The sequence below is a fragment of the Anabrus simplex genome, chromosome 7, assembly GCF_040414725.1.
Source record: "Anabrus simplex isolate iqAnaSimp1 chromosome 7, ASM4041472v1, whole genome shotgun sequence".
NCBI lineage: Eukaryota > Metazoa > Arthropoda > Insecta > Orthoptera > Tettigoniidae > Anabrus > Anabrus simplex.
The window spans coordinates 49504972-49522961 of NC_090271.1; positions in this window are offsets into that span (position 1 = coordinate 49504972).

Here is a 17990-nt window from a genome sequence, read left to right on the forward strand (position 1 = left end):
CCAGAAAAGGCGCTGTTAGAGAAGCTTTATTTACTTTATTTTGGATGTATAATGTAACAAGAACTGTTCAGTCTGTCAAACACACAGCAATTACAATATAAATTATAACACTATAAACATATCTGTAAAAATACACACTATCATAAAAAGAATGACATGTTTCGTGCTACAAGAACATCCTCAGATTCTATAAAATCACTTAAAGCAGTCCGACTCGTTGGCTGAACGGTCAGCGTACTGGCCTTCGGTTCAGACGATCCCGGGTTCGATTCCTAGCCGAGTCGGGGATTTTAACCTTAATTGGTTAATTCCAATGACGCGCAGGTCGCCTACGGGAGTCAAATAGAAAGACCTGCACCTGGCGAGCCGAACCCGTTCTGGGATATCCCGGCACTAAAAGCCATACGACATCGCACTTAAAGCATGCTTATATATGTACAGTTTTGTTTACGTTGCGTAAACTTGTCAATGATAGAGAGTCTAGTGATAACATGAACCAATAATGACAAAAAACAAATTTACAACTGCCGATGCTAAGTCCGTTGTCACCAAACACTATTACAGGAAAAAAACACTTTATTTTGGAGTCAATAAAACTGAATGTCATGCCAATCGTGTGTGTCAATTATTACCTCTCTACTTCCAATATTCCGTGAAGTATTGCCTCGTCAAATGTTAACGGGCTTTTGAGTCACCCTATATAGGCTATAAAACATTCAAAACTAATCATATTTTGATTGACAAATATATTAAAAAAACATCCTCTACTTTTGGAATGAAGAAACCCAAGAAATAATAAATTGTGCATTTAAGGGTTAACTGATACTCTCTTTCTGAAGTTATCTCTCCTGTGATAGTTAAGAGAAGCTGGTAATCCTGTTCATTGATCACTTAAAACAACAATCACCAAGCATCTTACTCACCGATCTAGAAGATTCATAAGCCAAAGATGGATACATTTTACAGCTATTTGAATTTCGAATCCAAATGGAACACATTCTTTCCCCCACTCGTTGCACTCAAAGCATATGAGGTTCCCTGCAGCTGCGTTACATATTCCTGTGTGATATTCTTCATTTAAATGTCTCCTTGTGGAGTCTTCTCACGAAGTGTGGTAGCAGATGTAATAATAATATTCTACCCCATATTTCGTTCTAAGCCGTGCTACGATGTGTTCGGAATGTATAATTGTAATGTGCTCTGGATTCAGATTGGAAAGCAACGGTACTGCATTCATGATGGAAGCACAGCTCCGACAGATCTGTGTCTTTACCTACTAGCCGGATGTTGATGGGAAGAAGTTCTGTAACATTAATCCCTAGGGTTTATAGCAGTGTAACAGTATCGAGGAATGTTTATAATTATATAATGTAAATACTCAAATAAATTATTACTAGGTGTTAGTGTTAAATTTACAATTAATTATTTTCTTCTTCTCCTTCGTATTATTATTATTATGATGATGATGATGATGATGATTATTATTATTATTATTATTATTATTATTATTATTATTATTATTATTATTATTATTATTATTATTATTATTATTATTATTATTATTAGAGAAATAGTAATTCGCCTTAAGACATAACAGTGGTGACGTGAAGCAACTGCTGGGTGCCATAAATTATTTGAAGAGAGGGTATATAAATCCTCTACCTTCTCAAACACGTCGGACAATCAACACTTGGGCTTGCTTTCTACGAGTGGAATGTGAGTAAATCCTACTGATCCGTTGATATTAGGCCGGCACACACTTGATTGTGAGACCACCTCCTTAGAAAGGTCCAGCCCATTCATCACACTGTACGCGGGGATAAGAAGTGGCTGCTTGTTGGCAGCCAGATAATCATTACACTTTAAACTCTACTTAAGCTGTAATAATCAGGTCCTAGGTAGACAGCAGGCTCTGTCTTATTCATAACGAAACTCACTTACTTGTTGAGTAAGACGGGGTGTTGTTTCTCTTTAGGTGTGTTCAATGTCGCTGTCCAGTGTTTAATCCCCCGGAGAGTTCCTTAACGTTTCATACGAAGAAACCAATTGAAGACTTACCTTTCTAAAGAGAATAAGTGCTAAAAAAAAACGTTTCCGTGGTGTCAGCCAAAAGGTGAATACATTTCATTCCACTAGATGTTGTCTAGCCATCGTTGACGGATTAGTTTCAGACTTTAAAAGTCTTTGAAGTTGGCGTCAGGAGTCTCGAGCGAAAAGTCGACGTAACGCTTTCCACGAAACACAAGTGATTATTGCTCAGAAACAATTAGATATACGGAAATGGTTTATATGTTTTATTTCAAACTATGACGTAATTGCCTTCTTTCCGTGCTCAAAAGAGTACGGAAAGTAACATTTTACCGAACTGTATTATTATTATTATTATTATTATTATTATTATTATTATTATTATTATTATTATTATTTATTATTATTATTATTATTATTATTATTATTATTATTATTATTATTATTATTATTATTATTATTATTATTATTATTATTATTATTATGCGTGAATGGTCCCTTTCGGAACACACGAAGCTTTATTTATTATTTCGTTTGCGGAGGATCCAGGATGCTTTCATCTGTTGACTAAAGATCCTCTTCCTTTCTTCCGTCCATTTGGTACCTGCTCTTTTTGGTACTTCATTCTCTGGAGTAATTTCCCACTTGTCAGTCTTCTTTCTATATATATTTCAATTCAAAATTTCTTCAGGTTGAATTTGTGCGCTCTTCATGTCCTCTTTTGTTTGTTGTATCCAAGGAAAATTCTTCAGTTTATCAACTCTTTCAAGAATTTGGTGGGTTAGTCTGGTTTCTGGAAGCCTCTTAACATGTCCATAAAATTTTAGCCTTCTTTTTCTGAGGTCTGCTGCAATATTAGATCATTTTTCTGTGGATTTCCGGTTTTGGAGGCGGTACCCTTCTTCCGTGTGTCTTGGTCCTAAAATTTTCCTCATGAGTTTTCGCTCTTCTTTTAGGATATTTTCCAGCTCGCCCATTCTATGAAGCGTTAAGTTTCCCCTGCATATAAAGACTCAGGTTTGATTACAGTATTGTAATGTTTAATCTATGTGGAGAGACATACATTTTTTGTTGTAGATTTCTCTTGTTCTACCATATGCTCTTCTGAGTTTTCGGACAGGGTTGTTTTGGGCTATTTTCTCTTGTCTGGTTGGTTCGAGGATTTCGCCCAGGTATTTGAAGTGAGGGACTCTGTTGATTTGTCTGTATTTTGTATTGAGACTATGGATGTCTAGTTTTGCACAGAAAAATTCCGTTTTCTGGAAGGAGATATGAAGTCCGACCTTTCTGGCACATTCTTGGAGAATTTCAACTTGCTTTATTGCTGTGACTTCATCGCTGGACAAAAGGGCCAGGTCATCCGCGAAGGCTAAGCATGGAATTTCAAGTTTTTTTTTTCCCCCCAATGTTTACTGGGTTCCAGCTATTTTGAGCTTTCAGTTCTTTTTCGCATTCCCTCATCACCTTATCTAGGACGAGGTTGAAGAGGAGGGGTGACAGTCCATCTCCTTACCGGACACCAGTTTTTATCAGGAATTCGTCTTGAGATTTCTCCCATGAATTTTACTCTTGACTTCGTGTCAGTGAGGGTCTGTTTGGTCAAGTTTAGCGTTTTGGAGTCTAGTCCCTGTTCTTTCAGGATGCTGAACAGAGATTGACGATCAATTGAATCATAAGCCTTCTTGAAATCTACGAAGGTACAGATGATTGGAAGGTTTCTGAGGGCCATGAATGTTAGAGAGGTTTTGAGGTTGAAGATCTGTTCAGTGCACGATCTGTGAGAGCGGAACCAATCTTATGCTCGAGTTGTTCTTGTATTCTTTTCAACAGGCATGCAGAGAAAATATTGTAGCCGACTTCAAGGAGGGAGATTCCCCTATAGTTGTTGACATCAGTTTTGTCTCCTTTTTTGTGAAGTGGGTGAATCAAAGCACATTTCCAGTCTTCTGGCAGTTTTTCATTTTTCCAGATTTTCTGTATGATTTCTGTAAGTTCCTTGAGTGCATTTGGACTTAGATTCTTAAGGAATTCTGCAACAATCCCGTCACTTCCCGAGCTTCTGTTGTTCTTTAGTCGTTTAATCTGGCTCTGAATTTCTTCCTGGTTTGGTGGAGGTGATTCTGAGTGACTGAAACTGGATGCTTCTTCAAGAAATCTTTCAGTGGGTTCGGGGCAGTTAAGAAGTTCTGAGAAGTACCATACAATTTCTTGGCAGTTTTCTTTATTAGTAAGCGCCAATTTTCCGTCTTGTTTCCTGAAACATAAGTTCTGTGGAATGTATCCTCGGATTTTTTCTGTGAATGTTCTGTAGAAATCCCTTGTGTTGTGGTTTCTAAAGTTTTCTTCAATTGAGTCCAGTTATTCTTTCAGGTGCTTTCTTTTTCCTTGCCTGATGGTTTTGGATACTTGTTTTCTGGTATCATAAAATTCTCCTTGAGTTTTATTATTATTATTATTATTATTATTATTATTATTATTATTATTATTATTATTATTATTATTATATGACGCGAATAAGCCCATTACGGCCATGCAAAGTACTTAGAGGCGTGCTTGTGCCTTCATTCGTGCCCATATTTCTTTCATTCTTTTACTGTGGGTTTCTTCCTGTCTTTAGACCAGCTTGTTCCAGTCTTCTTCTTTGGTCTTTCCTCTTGGTCAGCTTGCAATTTGTGAATTCTTAATCTGAAGATTATCCTGTTTTAGTGTAATTCCTGCCTGTTTCAACTCGATTTTGATTTCGCCAATCCATTTCATTCTAAGGCTTATCGTAGAAATCAACTATTTGTTTTCTAAGTCTGCCTCGATGCGTTTTTTAAAATATTCTATGCCCATAGAATATTAACCTTTGTTTTCTAATGTCACCGTGAATATGTTTGTGGATCGTTTGATTTCCTGTCTGCCTCTGAGTCGGTAGCTGCCTCTGTGGATCAGTGGTAGAGTGTCCGCCTCCGGATCCCAAGATAGAGGGTTCAAACCCGGCAGAGGTAGTCGGATTTTTGAAGGGCATTCGACACTCCATGTCGTACGATGTCGGCATGTAAAAGATCTCTGGTGACACGTTTGGTGTTTACCCGACCAAATTCATTACATCTCAGTCATAGATGCCCATGAGAGTTCCGGTTTACTCGGTCTGCCATCTAGTGAGCCTAGAGTAAAACGGAACGTCGAAATTGACGAGAAGACACCCAGATGGCGTCAAATTGAAATGTCTGCACACGGTAGCTGAGGTCATAGGATTTTTTTTTTTTTTTTTTTTTTTTTTTGAGTCGGTATTGTCCGTCGGCAAGTTTTGGACCTAAAATATTTCTTATGATCTTTCGTTCCTTTTCCTCAGTGTTTTCAATGTCTGTTTTCCTGTTCAAAATTAGCATTTCTGGCCCATTAAGACTTTGTACTTTAATGATTATATTGTAACGTCTTAGTTGTGTGCTTGGAAGTGCATTCTTTATTGTAGAAATTTTGGGTCAATTGGTATGCAGTTTCAATCTTTTGGCATCTATTATTATTATTATTATTATTATTATTATTATTACTATTATTATTACATTCCTTTATGGGCATTTGAGATCACGTTTAGCAACAATCACACATTACTGGAGGCCTTCTTAGCAGCCCAAAATCTACGTATTCTTTCTCTGTCGGTCTGTCTTCTTTTCTCTGTCCAACGCCTATTCAGTTTCTGTTCGTCATGGAAACCTCTGAAGCTGTCGATCACTGATCTATACTTTGTTCGTTTTGAGATGTCTTCCCGATTTAATCCAGACTGCTCAGGATTCTTCCTTACGGTCTGGGCGGCGGAAGAGGAAGTTTTCCAACGGCTGAGGCGGCGGACGAACTGGCTCTACGGCTGACAACCGTAGTTCTGACAGCGGGTGGAGGAATATGTCCCCCAGTCTTACAGTGAGGTAACATTATTATTATTATTATTATTATTATTATTATTATTATTATTATTATTATTATTATTATTAGGGTGAGAATAGGCAAATTGTCGAATGTCGAAAAGTGGTAGTCGGCTTTGATTTGTTTCGACTTCCTACCAGGGAATTGCACCCACGTCCTTTCAGGTCAGCCAAACGTGCCTTCAGGTAGACCAGCCGTACCCATAGAGGACAACTTTCAGCGAGGGCTTGCTTACGGCACGTCAGCAGGGAAGAGGGCATACTGCTGCGATTGCGCAATAGTGTTTTGTAATGATGCACTGGATGAGCCGGATTCAAATTCATTTAACCTTGCAGTATGAACATGGACGCAACGACAGATTCGAAACAAGAGACTCAGAAAATTTAATTTCGAAGACAGATTGGAAAGAAAATTCTTCCAACAAATGGCTGAAAAGTTGAAAATACTTGATACGTAGTATTGTCAAGGTATTGCCATCGCCAAAACGAAATAAAATGTAGAGCGGCACTGTAAAAATAAATACTCTGCTACGCATGAATCTATGGTTGAGGACCTGAAAAGTAACGGAATTGGCTTTACGACACAAATAGGTGGGTTAAACATCTACACGATCTCCGGGCAAGCAATTTCCTCGTTAATGACCGGCACGCTTTTGAAGCCTAGCTGCCTGGCTGTGTTTACATTCCTTGTCAGAATCTCGATGCGCTGAACCCTGCTTGGTATTCCCCTAACTCGTTGTCCAGCTGTCGGCTTAGATGCCGTTCTAGTAGGTATCTTATTATTATTAAAGGACCAGTGCTGCTCCGAAACATTCGTTATAAATAGGTCAGGTATAGGTTGATATACAATTGCTCCATATGTTACCTGGGTACTTTCTTTGAACGGTTACTTTTAGGATTTGTATTACCTGTTAATTATGTGTGAAGTGAATTTTTGAAGTTGTCTTTATAGTGATGATGTAAGACATTTTACGAAATTATTCGGTTTACAATTCGATTTTTCGTACAACGAATAATTGGATAGGGATCATACTCCAAACTATCTAACTAAATGAAAATTGAACACAGATAGGTCTTATGACGACGATGGATAGGAAAGGGATAGGAATGAGAAGGAAGCAGTCGCGGTCTGAATTAAGGTACAGCCCCGGCATTCGCCTGGTGTGAAAATGGGAACCTTCTTCAGGACTGCCGACAGTGGGATTCGAGTCCACTATCTTACGAATGCAAGCTCACAGCTGCGCTCCTCTAACTGCACGGCCAACTCGCTGGGTGAAAAAGAAAGCTGTAAAAAAGAGGCGATTCGTCTATATTCAAGTACATCGGCCTGTTAAGATATTTCACGCCTCACAGCACGGACACAAATGAGACATGTGCTCCTGTACATTAGGGTGTATCGTATTATATCAGTTTTATTTGTGTTGTAATACAAAGATATAATTAGGTTCTCTAAATGTAATATAGTCTTTGTAAAATTATCGGTTGATGAGCCGGGCTGAGTGGCTCAGACGGTTGAGGTGGTCGCCTTCTGACCCCAACTTGGGAGGTTCGATCCTGGTTCAGTCTGGTGGTATTTCAAGGATCTCAAGTACGTCAGCCTCGAGTCGGTACGTAAATGAACTCCTGCGGGACTTAATTCCGGTACCTCGGCGTCTCCGAAAAAACCGTACAAGTAGTTATTAGGACATAAAGACAATATTATTATTAGTAGTAGTATTATTATTATTGGTTGATGAATTGTTAGTAGCAAGTTTGGCCCCTTGACTTAATGGTCAGCGTATTGGCCTTCAGTTCAGAGGGTTCCAGGTTTGAATCCAAGCTTGGATTTTAACTGCGTATAGTTAATTCCTCCAGCTCGGTAACTGGGTACTTGTGTTCTACACTTATCGTCATCTAAGCACAACACAAGCAGGCAATATTGAATAGGCCTATATATATTCAATAGGTTTGGTGTCAGGAAGGGTATCCGTCTGTAAAACTAGGCCAAATCCATATCATACCCGATAAATTTGAAATTAAGCCCAAGAAGAAGACCTTTTCATGTAATTCCTGGAAGAATTTTATTTGAGAACATTAAAACACATTTCAGAACAACATCTTACATTTAATGAATCCGTCATTGCAAAGGCAAGTCATCCTCTCCGCCCTAGCCTTTACTGCATGAATGCCCTGAGGCAGGCTTAGGGCGCCTTTAGGGAACAGGTCTGAGCTTCAGTAGACAACCCATAAATAATAATAATAATAATAATAATAATAATAATAATAATAATAATAATAATAATAATAATAATAATAATAATGTTATTGGTTTTTCCGTCCATTAACTACATTTACGGTTTTCTGAGACGCTGATTTGCCAGAACTTAGTCCAGCGGGACTTCTTTTGCATGCCGGTAAATCTACCGACACGGGGCTGACCTTCAAATACCACTGGACTGAGTCAGGATGAGATTTATAGAGACGCTGGGCGCAAGTTATTGAGCAGATTGCCACGTGGTCAAAATGCATGTGTGAGATACGTCTGTATCCTACGGTAATATCACTCCTTCATACAGCCACCTACCATGGCCACGATTAGTAATCCGTCACACTCTGCTTACCCTATGCTGTCTCCATAAAGTTTTTCGTTCTTCACACCAGATCTACTAATAATTCCACCCTTGCTTTACGTACCCATACAACCGCCATTGACGATAATTCATTTCCAGTAATTGCCTGCCGTAAGTGGAACCTCCTTCTTGAAAGTACCAGAGGGTTAACCGCTACTCGCACTTTCAAAGAAGCACTTTGGAAATATTTTATTCACCAATAAGAACCATTTATGTAAACTTGATGCTGCTACTTACAACCATTCTCTTGTCATAGATGCCTTGGTAGAAGATTAGTTTATAATACCTATGCCGCATAGCGACATAATCACACTTCACACATGTTAAAACAATCTTACGCCAACGATGGAAGATGGACTTCAAAAAGCAAACTCCGTGAAATAACATCCACTATCATAAAACAGTAACCCGTTAAGAACATTTGCAGGCAAGATCAGATTTTAATCACGACTGAGGGCAGGACACTCAAAGCTAACCCACAGTTATCTTCTAAGAAAAGAGCAACATCCCATTTGCAATGTATGTAACTCACCATTGACAATCAAGCATATTACTGAACGTCAACTGTACAATCAACGGTGAAAGCGTGACCACAGTATTCCTAATGAGCTCCAAAAGGCTCCATCACTATGCCTTCAGATTATTACATTGTTTAAAGATTCTTATTTATATTACCAAATATGAAGATTAATTTTTCACAGGTAAGTATTCAATGTAAGTATTTTGTTTATGTAAAATTGTTTTTATATTTTTATATTATTAATGTAAATCGCAATATGACCATCGAGTTAAAGCAAATATAAACATTTTGAATTTAAAAAAAGAAAATTAGAAAAAATCTCTTTTTGAAGAAAAATGTTTTAAGAATTTACTTAGCCAGGGAATATCGGAGTGAAAGGGAAAGTCACAAAATTCTGCAGGTAGATCCTGAAAAACTGCAGTTTCCTGTGACTTCGTGTATGGTTTCCGCCTTTAATAAAAATCATAATCCTTGTGACATCCTTCATCACCTCATTCAGCTTAACAAATTTGGTGAAGAGCAACCCTTAGTGAATAATGCAGTATAGAAAGGAATTGTTAAATCAATTTTTCTCAACATCCCTACTAAGCGCGTGTTCTTACCAGTCGTAAATTTTGCGCCATGCGTCACTATGCACAATCATTTGGAAAATTCACAATAAGCTCAAACTGACACAAGAGCATTATAGAATTCAGAGCTTTTCCCGCTAGTATGGAGTGGCACCAGATCAAGTAGTTCTTCTTTGATGGAAAATTATTTATGAACTTTCCTTATAAAAACCAAGAACAGGCATACATCACTCATGTCTGTACCTTCATCCAAAGAGATAGAGAAATATTAACATTTTGTAACTTCTTTTCTCAATTGTGTGTCAAGTTTGTTGCTTATTTCTATAAATCTTCTCGAAACAGTCTGATGCAAGAGTAATAAAGCGACTAAATTAAGTTAATTTTTTTAAACTCTTTTTTACACGTAGGATATTAGTTTTAAGGTTTTTATTGTTGTTATGTTTAATTTATTTAAACTTAATTTAATTTCATCACTCATCTTTTTTTGTACCGTATTGTTATTAATTTCATCATCATCATCATCATCTGTTTACCCTCCAGGTTCGGTTTTTCCCTCGGACTTAGCGAGGGATCCCACCTCTGCCGCCTCAAGGGCAGTGTCCCGGAGCTTCAGACTCTTGGTCGGGGGATACAACTGGGGAGTATGACCAGTACCTCGCCCAGGCGGCCTCACCTGCTATGCTGAACAGGGGCCTTGTGGAGGGATGGGAAGATTGGAAGGGATAGGCAAGGAGGAGGGAAGCGGCCGTGGCCTTAAGTTAGGTACCATCCCGGCATTCGCCTGGAGGAGAAGTGGGAAACCACGGAAAACCACTTCCAGAATGGCTGAGGTGGGAATCGAACCTAACTCTACTCAGTTGACCTCCCGAGGCTGAGTGGACCCCGTTCCAGCCCTCTTACCACTTTTCAAATTTCGTGGCAGAGCCGGGAATCGAACCCGGGCCTTCGGGGGTGGCAGCTAATCACGCTAACCACTACACCACAGAGGCGGACATTGTTATTAATTTAATTTGTATTAATCTAACTCTTGCAATGTAATGCAATGTATTATACGTATATTTCACTGTCTGGTTAGATAGAATAGGAAGCCTGAAAGCCTTAATCTTGAGAAGTAAAATAAAACATTACCAACATTACTAAACCTGCCAAGTTGGTGTCAGAAGGCCAACGCTCAACCGTCTGAGCCACTCACCCGGCACAATCCATACAAATACCTAAGTACTTATTATTATGGAACTATAACAAAGTTATTGCTACAGTTTGGAACTTGATGTAGCATTTCAAATCTCGTTGACTGTAAATACGATGGACGCAGGTCCCCAGCTCATTAAAGTACCGTGCCTACTTCATGGTCTTATGGTGCGTGAAAACGAGTAATGCACCTTTAAAATTCTTTGAAACTCAGCAACCTAATATGGATTCGTAATGTGACGGTGAATGCTCGCTTAACGTTTAGAAATTATGGTGATAAAAAGCAAGTTATTGTGACTGACTCTAATAATTCATAACTCCTAAATGTAGCGGGAAACATCGCGCTCCTGCGTTACGGCTGTGAAATATGGCATCAGACATTCGCTATCTTTCAAATAAGAAAAGTGCAAATTATAAACGCCGTTTTGTTTCATGATACAGCGTGAGACGAATATAAAATTAAACTGTTTGAACAGCAAAGACAAAGGCATTCCATGAAGGTGATGAGATCTTAAAACATTCATTTAGCAGTTCTCGTGTGCTTTACTGAGTTAGGGTTCTCAGGAAATGCCATATTGTTTCTCCGTCCTCCGTTTTGGCTATTTCTTCGAATTAAGCACAACTTGGATATTTCTAATGATCAATGAACCCGTGAAGGCTAGGATGGCAATCTCCCTCAACGCTGTAACTGGCAGAGACATCTGCGTCCAAAATTTGGCGCCAAAAATGGGAATTGTTCCCCTAGCTCCAATCATCAGACCCACTCTGTCGATTTCCTCTAGCTGGTATTTCTCCCTGTAGTAAGGAATTGTTGGTATTACACGTTATAAACTTCATATTAGAGCCCGTATTGTCAAATTTTCAACTTGTGAACATTTGAATTTATAATTCCACCCTTACAATACTGTAATTGTCTTTATTAAAAAGACTACATTAAATCATACTCGTGAAACATGTTTCGTCCTCTTATGGGACATCTTCAGTCATAAATACAAAACATTAAAAATAAGGCGAGGACACGTTGAAATAAGTGAATAAAAAGTCTTTGTATCCTGTGACGCGGCGTGATGGCGTCTTGTCAATCTTCAATGTTAAAATGGTGCGACGTGAACATGATATGAAGCATGAAATCCAATCAAAATCACAGATTAAATTGTTGTTCAAAACAACGAATTTTCAATTATTAAACAACGTGAGTGGCTGTGCGAATAAAATTATATGCATATTGTACATGAAACAGTGTAGTGGTAATGCCACATGAAAATAGCTTTCTTGATTAAGAGGTGGAGTTGTACTGATGATGCAAGTTGAACTTGATTATGTGTTGACAATAGGGGCCTCCTTGCTCGTCGTACGTCGACCACTCCACCTCAAGTGCTAAAGCTAACTGTTTTGATTCAGCATTTAACCTATAAATGCTTCTTTGACATCCCTTTCTGTTCTTCCAATAATATCAATGTCGTCAGCATATGCTAATACTTGTACTGATTTGCGAAATATTCTACCCCTCCTTTCAATTCCAGAGTCTCGCATGACCTTTTCCAGCGCAATTAAGCCAACATAGTTGATTAAATATTCAGCCTGTATGAAAGGCAGATATGCCGCGGACTGAGGTAACTATGACAACGCAGCGTACTTCCTAGTTAATGCTTGCACCGCTCAAATGTCAGACTTAACTCTCGTGGACCCAACTATAGATGAACAGATGAACTCTTACGAAAAATAGAAATACGCCTTTTTCCAAACGTATCTCGAAATGTTGAAACTAAATGAGTGAAAATTGTCTTAATAACATCACTTTTCATCCGATTATTTCGAATGCATTCACTATTCAATTGTCTCATTCATTCGAATGAATAACCGAAAAATAAATTAAATGAGAAATATAATCGAATAATCAAATAAAATGAAATAATCCAATAAGCTATGCTTTTGTATTCGATTATCCCATCATTAGTGCAGAGACCTTCGCATGATGTATTCCCGTATACGTTGAACAACAGCGGGACAGAATGCAACCTTGCCTCACTCCTTTTGACAATCTGAAGGCCTCTGATAAGCCACAGTTCACTTTGACTTGAGTGGTATTGTTTTCTTATAAGCAGTAAGATGAGGAACGCCCATTTCACTATTTAAATCATTTTGTAATACATGTGAAAGTAAGTGTGAGTATAATGTAAATCTGCTGGATTATAGGTTAATGTATCTGCAGATACGTGTTTTAAATGTGATTAAGTGTAAGACAAGGGCCAGACACCCTAACTTCGTCACTTGAAAGAAGCTGCATAAATAAATAAATATTTGTAAGATTTTTTTTAGTGGCAACCCAAGTACGGTATTTAGAGTGGCTAGTGACTTCTATAAATTCAGTTAAGTAGATGGACATGATTTAGAACGTGTGGTACTACGATGTTTGTTCGTCCAGAACTGGAATCTGACCCTTAACTTTGATAGTACTTTGACAGAATACGGTCTCCAGTGTGTGACACTTGACAAAGCTCAAGACTGGCCGTATTGTTCTCGGCATGATGACAGATACGCCCCATGCAGAGAGGAATCCCGTTCCTTTCAGTGGGGAGCATCTCTCGGACATGACCAGACTCATTACTAACAAGTGAGTACAGGTCGACACAAGACAACATTCATAACAAAATATGACCAATGTTCATCAATGGAAACGAATGATTAGTATGATATCGACACTGAAGATAGGGACCTATAAAATATAATATTCGCAGGTGGCATTTCCCTTTTCTCAGGGATTCCTCTACAAAGTGCTTACCAGACTTTTCCAGCTGGCACTCCCCTTTGTGAAAATAAAAATCCACAGCCTGTATTCAGTTTCAACCGGGTCAGGAATGGAATGAATGAAGCCCCCATCTAGCGGCGAGGATAGGAATTGTGCCGGTAGCCGAAGCCTGTCGCGCTCCTCTGCGGTAAAGACTAATGACTGACGGATGAAATGAAGTGTTATTGGAATGAAAAATGAGAGTTAAAACCGGAGTACCCGGAGCAAACCCTGCCCGCCTCCGCTTTGTTCTCTCACACGGAGTAACCGGAGTTTGAACCACGGAGCCCAGTAGTAAGAGGTAGGCACGCTGCCTCCTGAGCCACGGAGGCTGCACTCTATTTTGAAATCTCTGAAGATTCCGAGTTTGTGACTCTTGCAATCAGTGCCATTAGACGGAGACGGAATAAATTTCGTGACTCTTGCACGGAATGGACATTGTCTAGGGAAATCCGAAGTTTGGATGATTAAGACAGTGACACTTGATGGGTGAGTAAACGTTTCCATTCCATACCCGGGCAGGGTAAGGCTGGCCTTCTAGACGTTTACGTCGTCTGTTAGGCCAAGGAAATGTATGTTGGTGATGTGATTTGCAGAGAAGGTGAAGAGAGTGTGGTCGTGGTCAATAACGGAACCTTTCCAGCATTCTCCTTAGCGCAGGAGAATGGAAAACCATGGAAATAATTCTTTGGACAGCCGACCGTAGAGACCAGCCCCTCCGCCTCCCGAACGTAGAGCTGCAAGGCTAGTTGTTAAGCCGAAGCCTACTGTACTCGGTCCAGTGACACTTGCACAAGAGTAAAGGTGGAGGGGTAGGGTTCCTCTTACTGGGATTCGTTTGGGCTGAGTTGCTTAGACGGTTGAGGCGCAGGCCTTCTGACCCCAACTTGGCAGGTTCGATCCTGGCTCAGTCCGATGGTATTTGAAGGTGCTCAAATGCTTCAGCCTCGTGTCGGTAGATTTACTGGCACGTAAAAGAACTCCTGCGGAACTAAATTCCGGCACCTCGGCGTCTCCGGAAACCGTAAAAGTACTTAGTGGGACGTAAAGCAAATAGCATTATTATTACTGGGATTCGAGATCATGGGAAAATTCGTTTGACTGTGAAGTTGCCAAATAGAAGGGGAAAGAGTAGTTAAAAAACTTCCCTTAAACCTCAAATAGTGAGATGAACCTTTATGTACGTAAATAGAATAGAATAGAACGGAATAGAATAGAACAGAATAGAACAGAATGGAATAGAATAGAACAGAATAGAATAGAACACAACAGAATTGAATAGAAAAGAATAGAACAGAATAGAATAGAATAGAACACAGCAGAATAGAACAGAATATAATAAAACCTAGCAGAATAGAACAGAATGGAATAGAACACAGTAGAATAGAACAGAATATAATAGAATACAGCAGAAAAGAATAGAATAGAATAGAATAGAATAGAATAGAATAGAATAGAATAGAATAGAATAGAATAGAATAGAATAGAATAGAACACACCAGAATAGAATAGAATAGAATAGAATAGAACACAGCAGAATAGAACAGAATGGAATAGAACATAGTAACAGAATATAATAGGACACAGCAGAATAGAATAGAATAGAACAGAATAGAACAATTACTACAGTAAATATTACAATCACGCCCAATCTCTAAATTGTAGTTCTTAAAATTGTATTTATTCTTGCGCTGGACGGCATGTGTCTTATTCGTATTAGTACAGGTATTTATTTATGTCATGTGTCTGGACAGAGGTGTTCTTGGCTTACAGTAGATATTATGAATAACGGGATGATTGTATGAATTAATAAATGAATTAATTCCATTAATGAATAAAACTCCAATCACGATAACCACCAACTTAGGAGAGAGAGCATTCTTTATTAAATAAGTGATTGAATGATTGAATTAATGAGTGAATGAATGAATTGATGAATCGGTGAATGAATTCTCTCAGCCTACAGATACGGAACTCCAGCAGCTGAGGTCGGTTCAAGACTGGTACCAACATAAAAATGTACATATTCTAAATGTATGTAAAAAACCAAAGAAACATTCACAGCGACACACTCAGAAGCTATTACTTGGCCCATGTGAACGTGTTAACAAATCTAGTATGATTCAGTGATATGAATTTCGAAGGTTTTTTTTTTCTGGTACAAGGGAAACTATTACTGATTCCTGTTAATAATGTGCCCTGAATCCATATCAGTGTTCAGATTTTCAGTATCACATCCGTTTCTGTTTTGTAATTTTAAAAAGAAAATCAAAAACATCACAATTGGAAAAACTGGTCATTTAAAATAATGACATATAATTGATTAAGACAATATACCTGAAATGTCTGCTTGGGTATTGAGGGATGTCGAATCCAAATCTGTATTCACATTTTCTCTACCGTGCCCCGTTTTATGTAATTTTTAGAAATAAGTACGAAAAACTTCAAAATTTGAACAAGAATTTCAATAACGTTAAGTGAGGTATATTGTTTCTAAACGTGTTTTAACACCGCAATATAACATTCAAGTGTGTAAAATTAACAAGTAAGTCACTGAATTATATTCATAAAAAGTACTTACAGCCATTCAGATTTCAATTTGTCGATCGAAATGTTGCGCCGTTTTGACGCCCTGCTGTGACTTTGAGATGTACTCATCTTTAAGCACCAGCAAAAATCCGCTAACTTTGCTTCATTCCGCTTGCGCTATCATGTTATTTCCATCGTTTTAATATCTTTATGAGATCTTTCAAGGAATGTCATTCAAACAAATATAGAAATGAACTGAGGGTTTTTCAACTGTCCTTACAATATTAAGCAAAAATAATAAAATTCTAGAATAATTTGTTCATTATTTTTATTTTCAGTTGTTTTGTAATGTTTTAGTGATTCCATCATGTCTAAATTACCAGCCTTAATGTAATAATAATAGTATGAAAAAATGAAAACCTACAACCTGTTTTCCAGTCATTGACCGGGTCAGGGAAGGAATGAATGAAGCAGATATAGGCTATTAGTACGATGGGGTCGCCACTCCCAAAGTGATTTTATTAATGACTGATAAATGCTATGAAATGAGAATGGAGAGTGTTGCTGGAATGAAAGATGACAGGGAAAACCGGAGTACCCGGAGAAAAACCTGTCCTGCCTCCGCTTTGTCCAGCACAAATCTCACATGGAGCGACCGGGATTTGAACCACGGTATCCAACGGTGAGAGGAATAATAATAGTATAATTGATGTAAATATATATATTAGTTTCAGTATTTGGACATTTTCATGACTTTTAATCGGACGTGATGAAACTACATACTTTATAACGGGGGAACTGGAAAATATAAACAGATTCTCTGTAGCAAAATAGTTGCATATCAATGAATCAACAGAATGATACGCTTCCACCAAACTCGAGAAGGAATTGCAAGATCCTAAAAGATACTAATTTTTTCTTTAAAGAGAAAGGTGATTTCAAAATTTATACTGATAAATCGCTGGGGCTGTACCTTAATTAAGGTCACGGCTGCCTCCTTCCAACTCCGAGCTATTTCCTATCCCATGGTCGCCATAAGACCTATCTGTGTCGGTGCGACGTAAAGTCGCTAGCAAAAAAGAAAAGAAAAAGAAAAAACCTGATAAATCAATATCAAACCCTGTCAGAGTCTAAAAGTACGGAAATAAGAAACATTTGGAAAAATATGACCCCATACAAGTTCCCAAGTTTTTATGCGGGAGGAAAGTGGCTTAAGTTGACACCGTCTCGCTGAGATCGGGACGTCTAGATTCCTTAATTACGGCATACTAACAATTAAACTAAACTTTGTCACCCCAGATTTCATTTATCCTAATCCTGACTGTAGCTGTCCATGTCTCTAAGAGCTTCTTATAATTGACTTATTAATTTAGAATTGCCATTACCGTAAATAACAGGAAGCAGGTAGCTTAATGCATTCCCCCTCGCACCTGAAGTATCACATTACGAAAGGATTAGCCGGACGAGGGGTCCTTCACACCTGTTGATCACAGGTAAGGCTTTCCTTTGGAAATCCTCCGGAAACGACGACAAAGGCGGGATATAGTACCGTCTAGACGTTCTTGATCATGAATGATCATAAGATACTACTCCCCCGCATAAAGCTTGCCGACACTAGCACACATCCGGTGCTTTCACCTGCCCCAGCCTTGAACCCGGGCATTTTCAATGTATCATACAAACGTAACAGAGAAGAATTGAGGGGTTGAGTGGATATACATCACCGCAAGCGAATAAAAACTACATTAGCACAAGGGTTCTACAGGTAGCGTGGACCCTTCCAAGAAACCTCACCTTATTTTACATCGGGATCACCATTCATTCACATCACTCGCTCTTGAATTGAAAAGA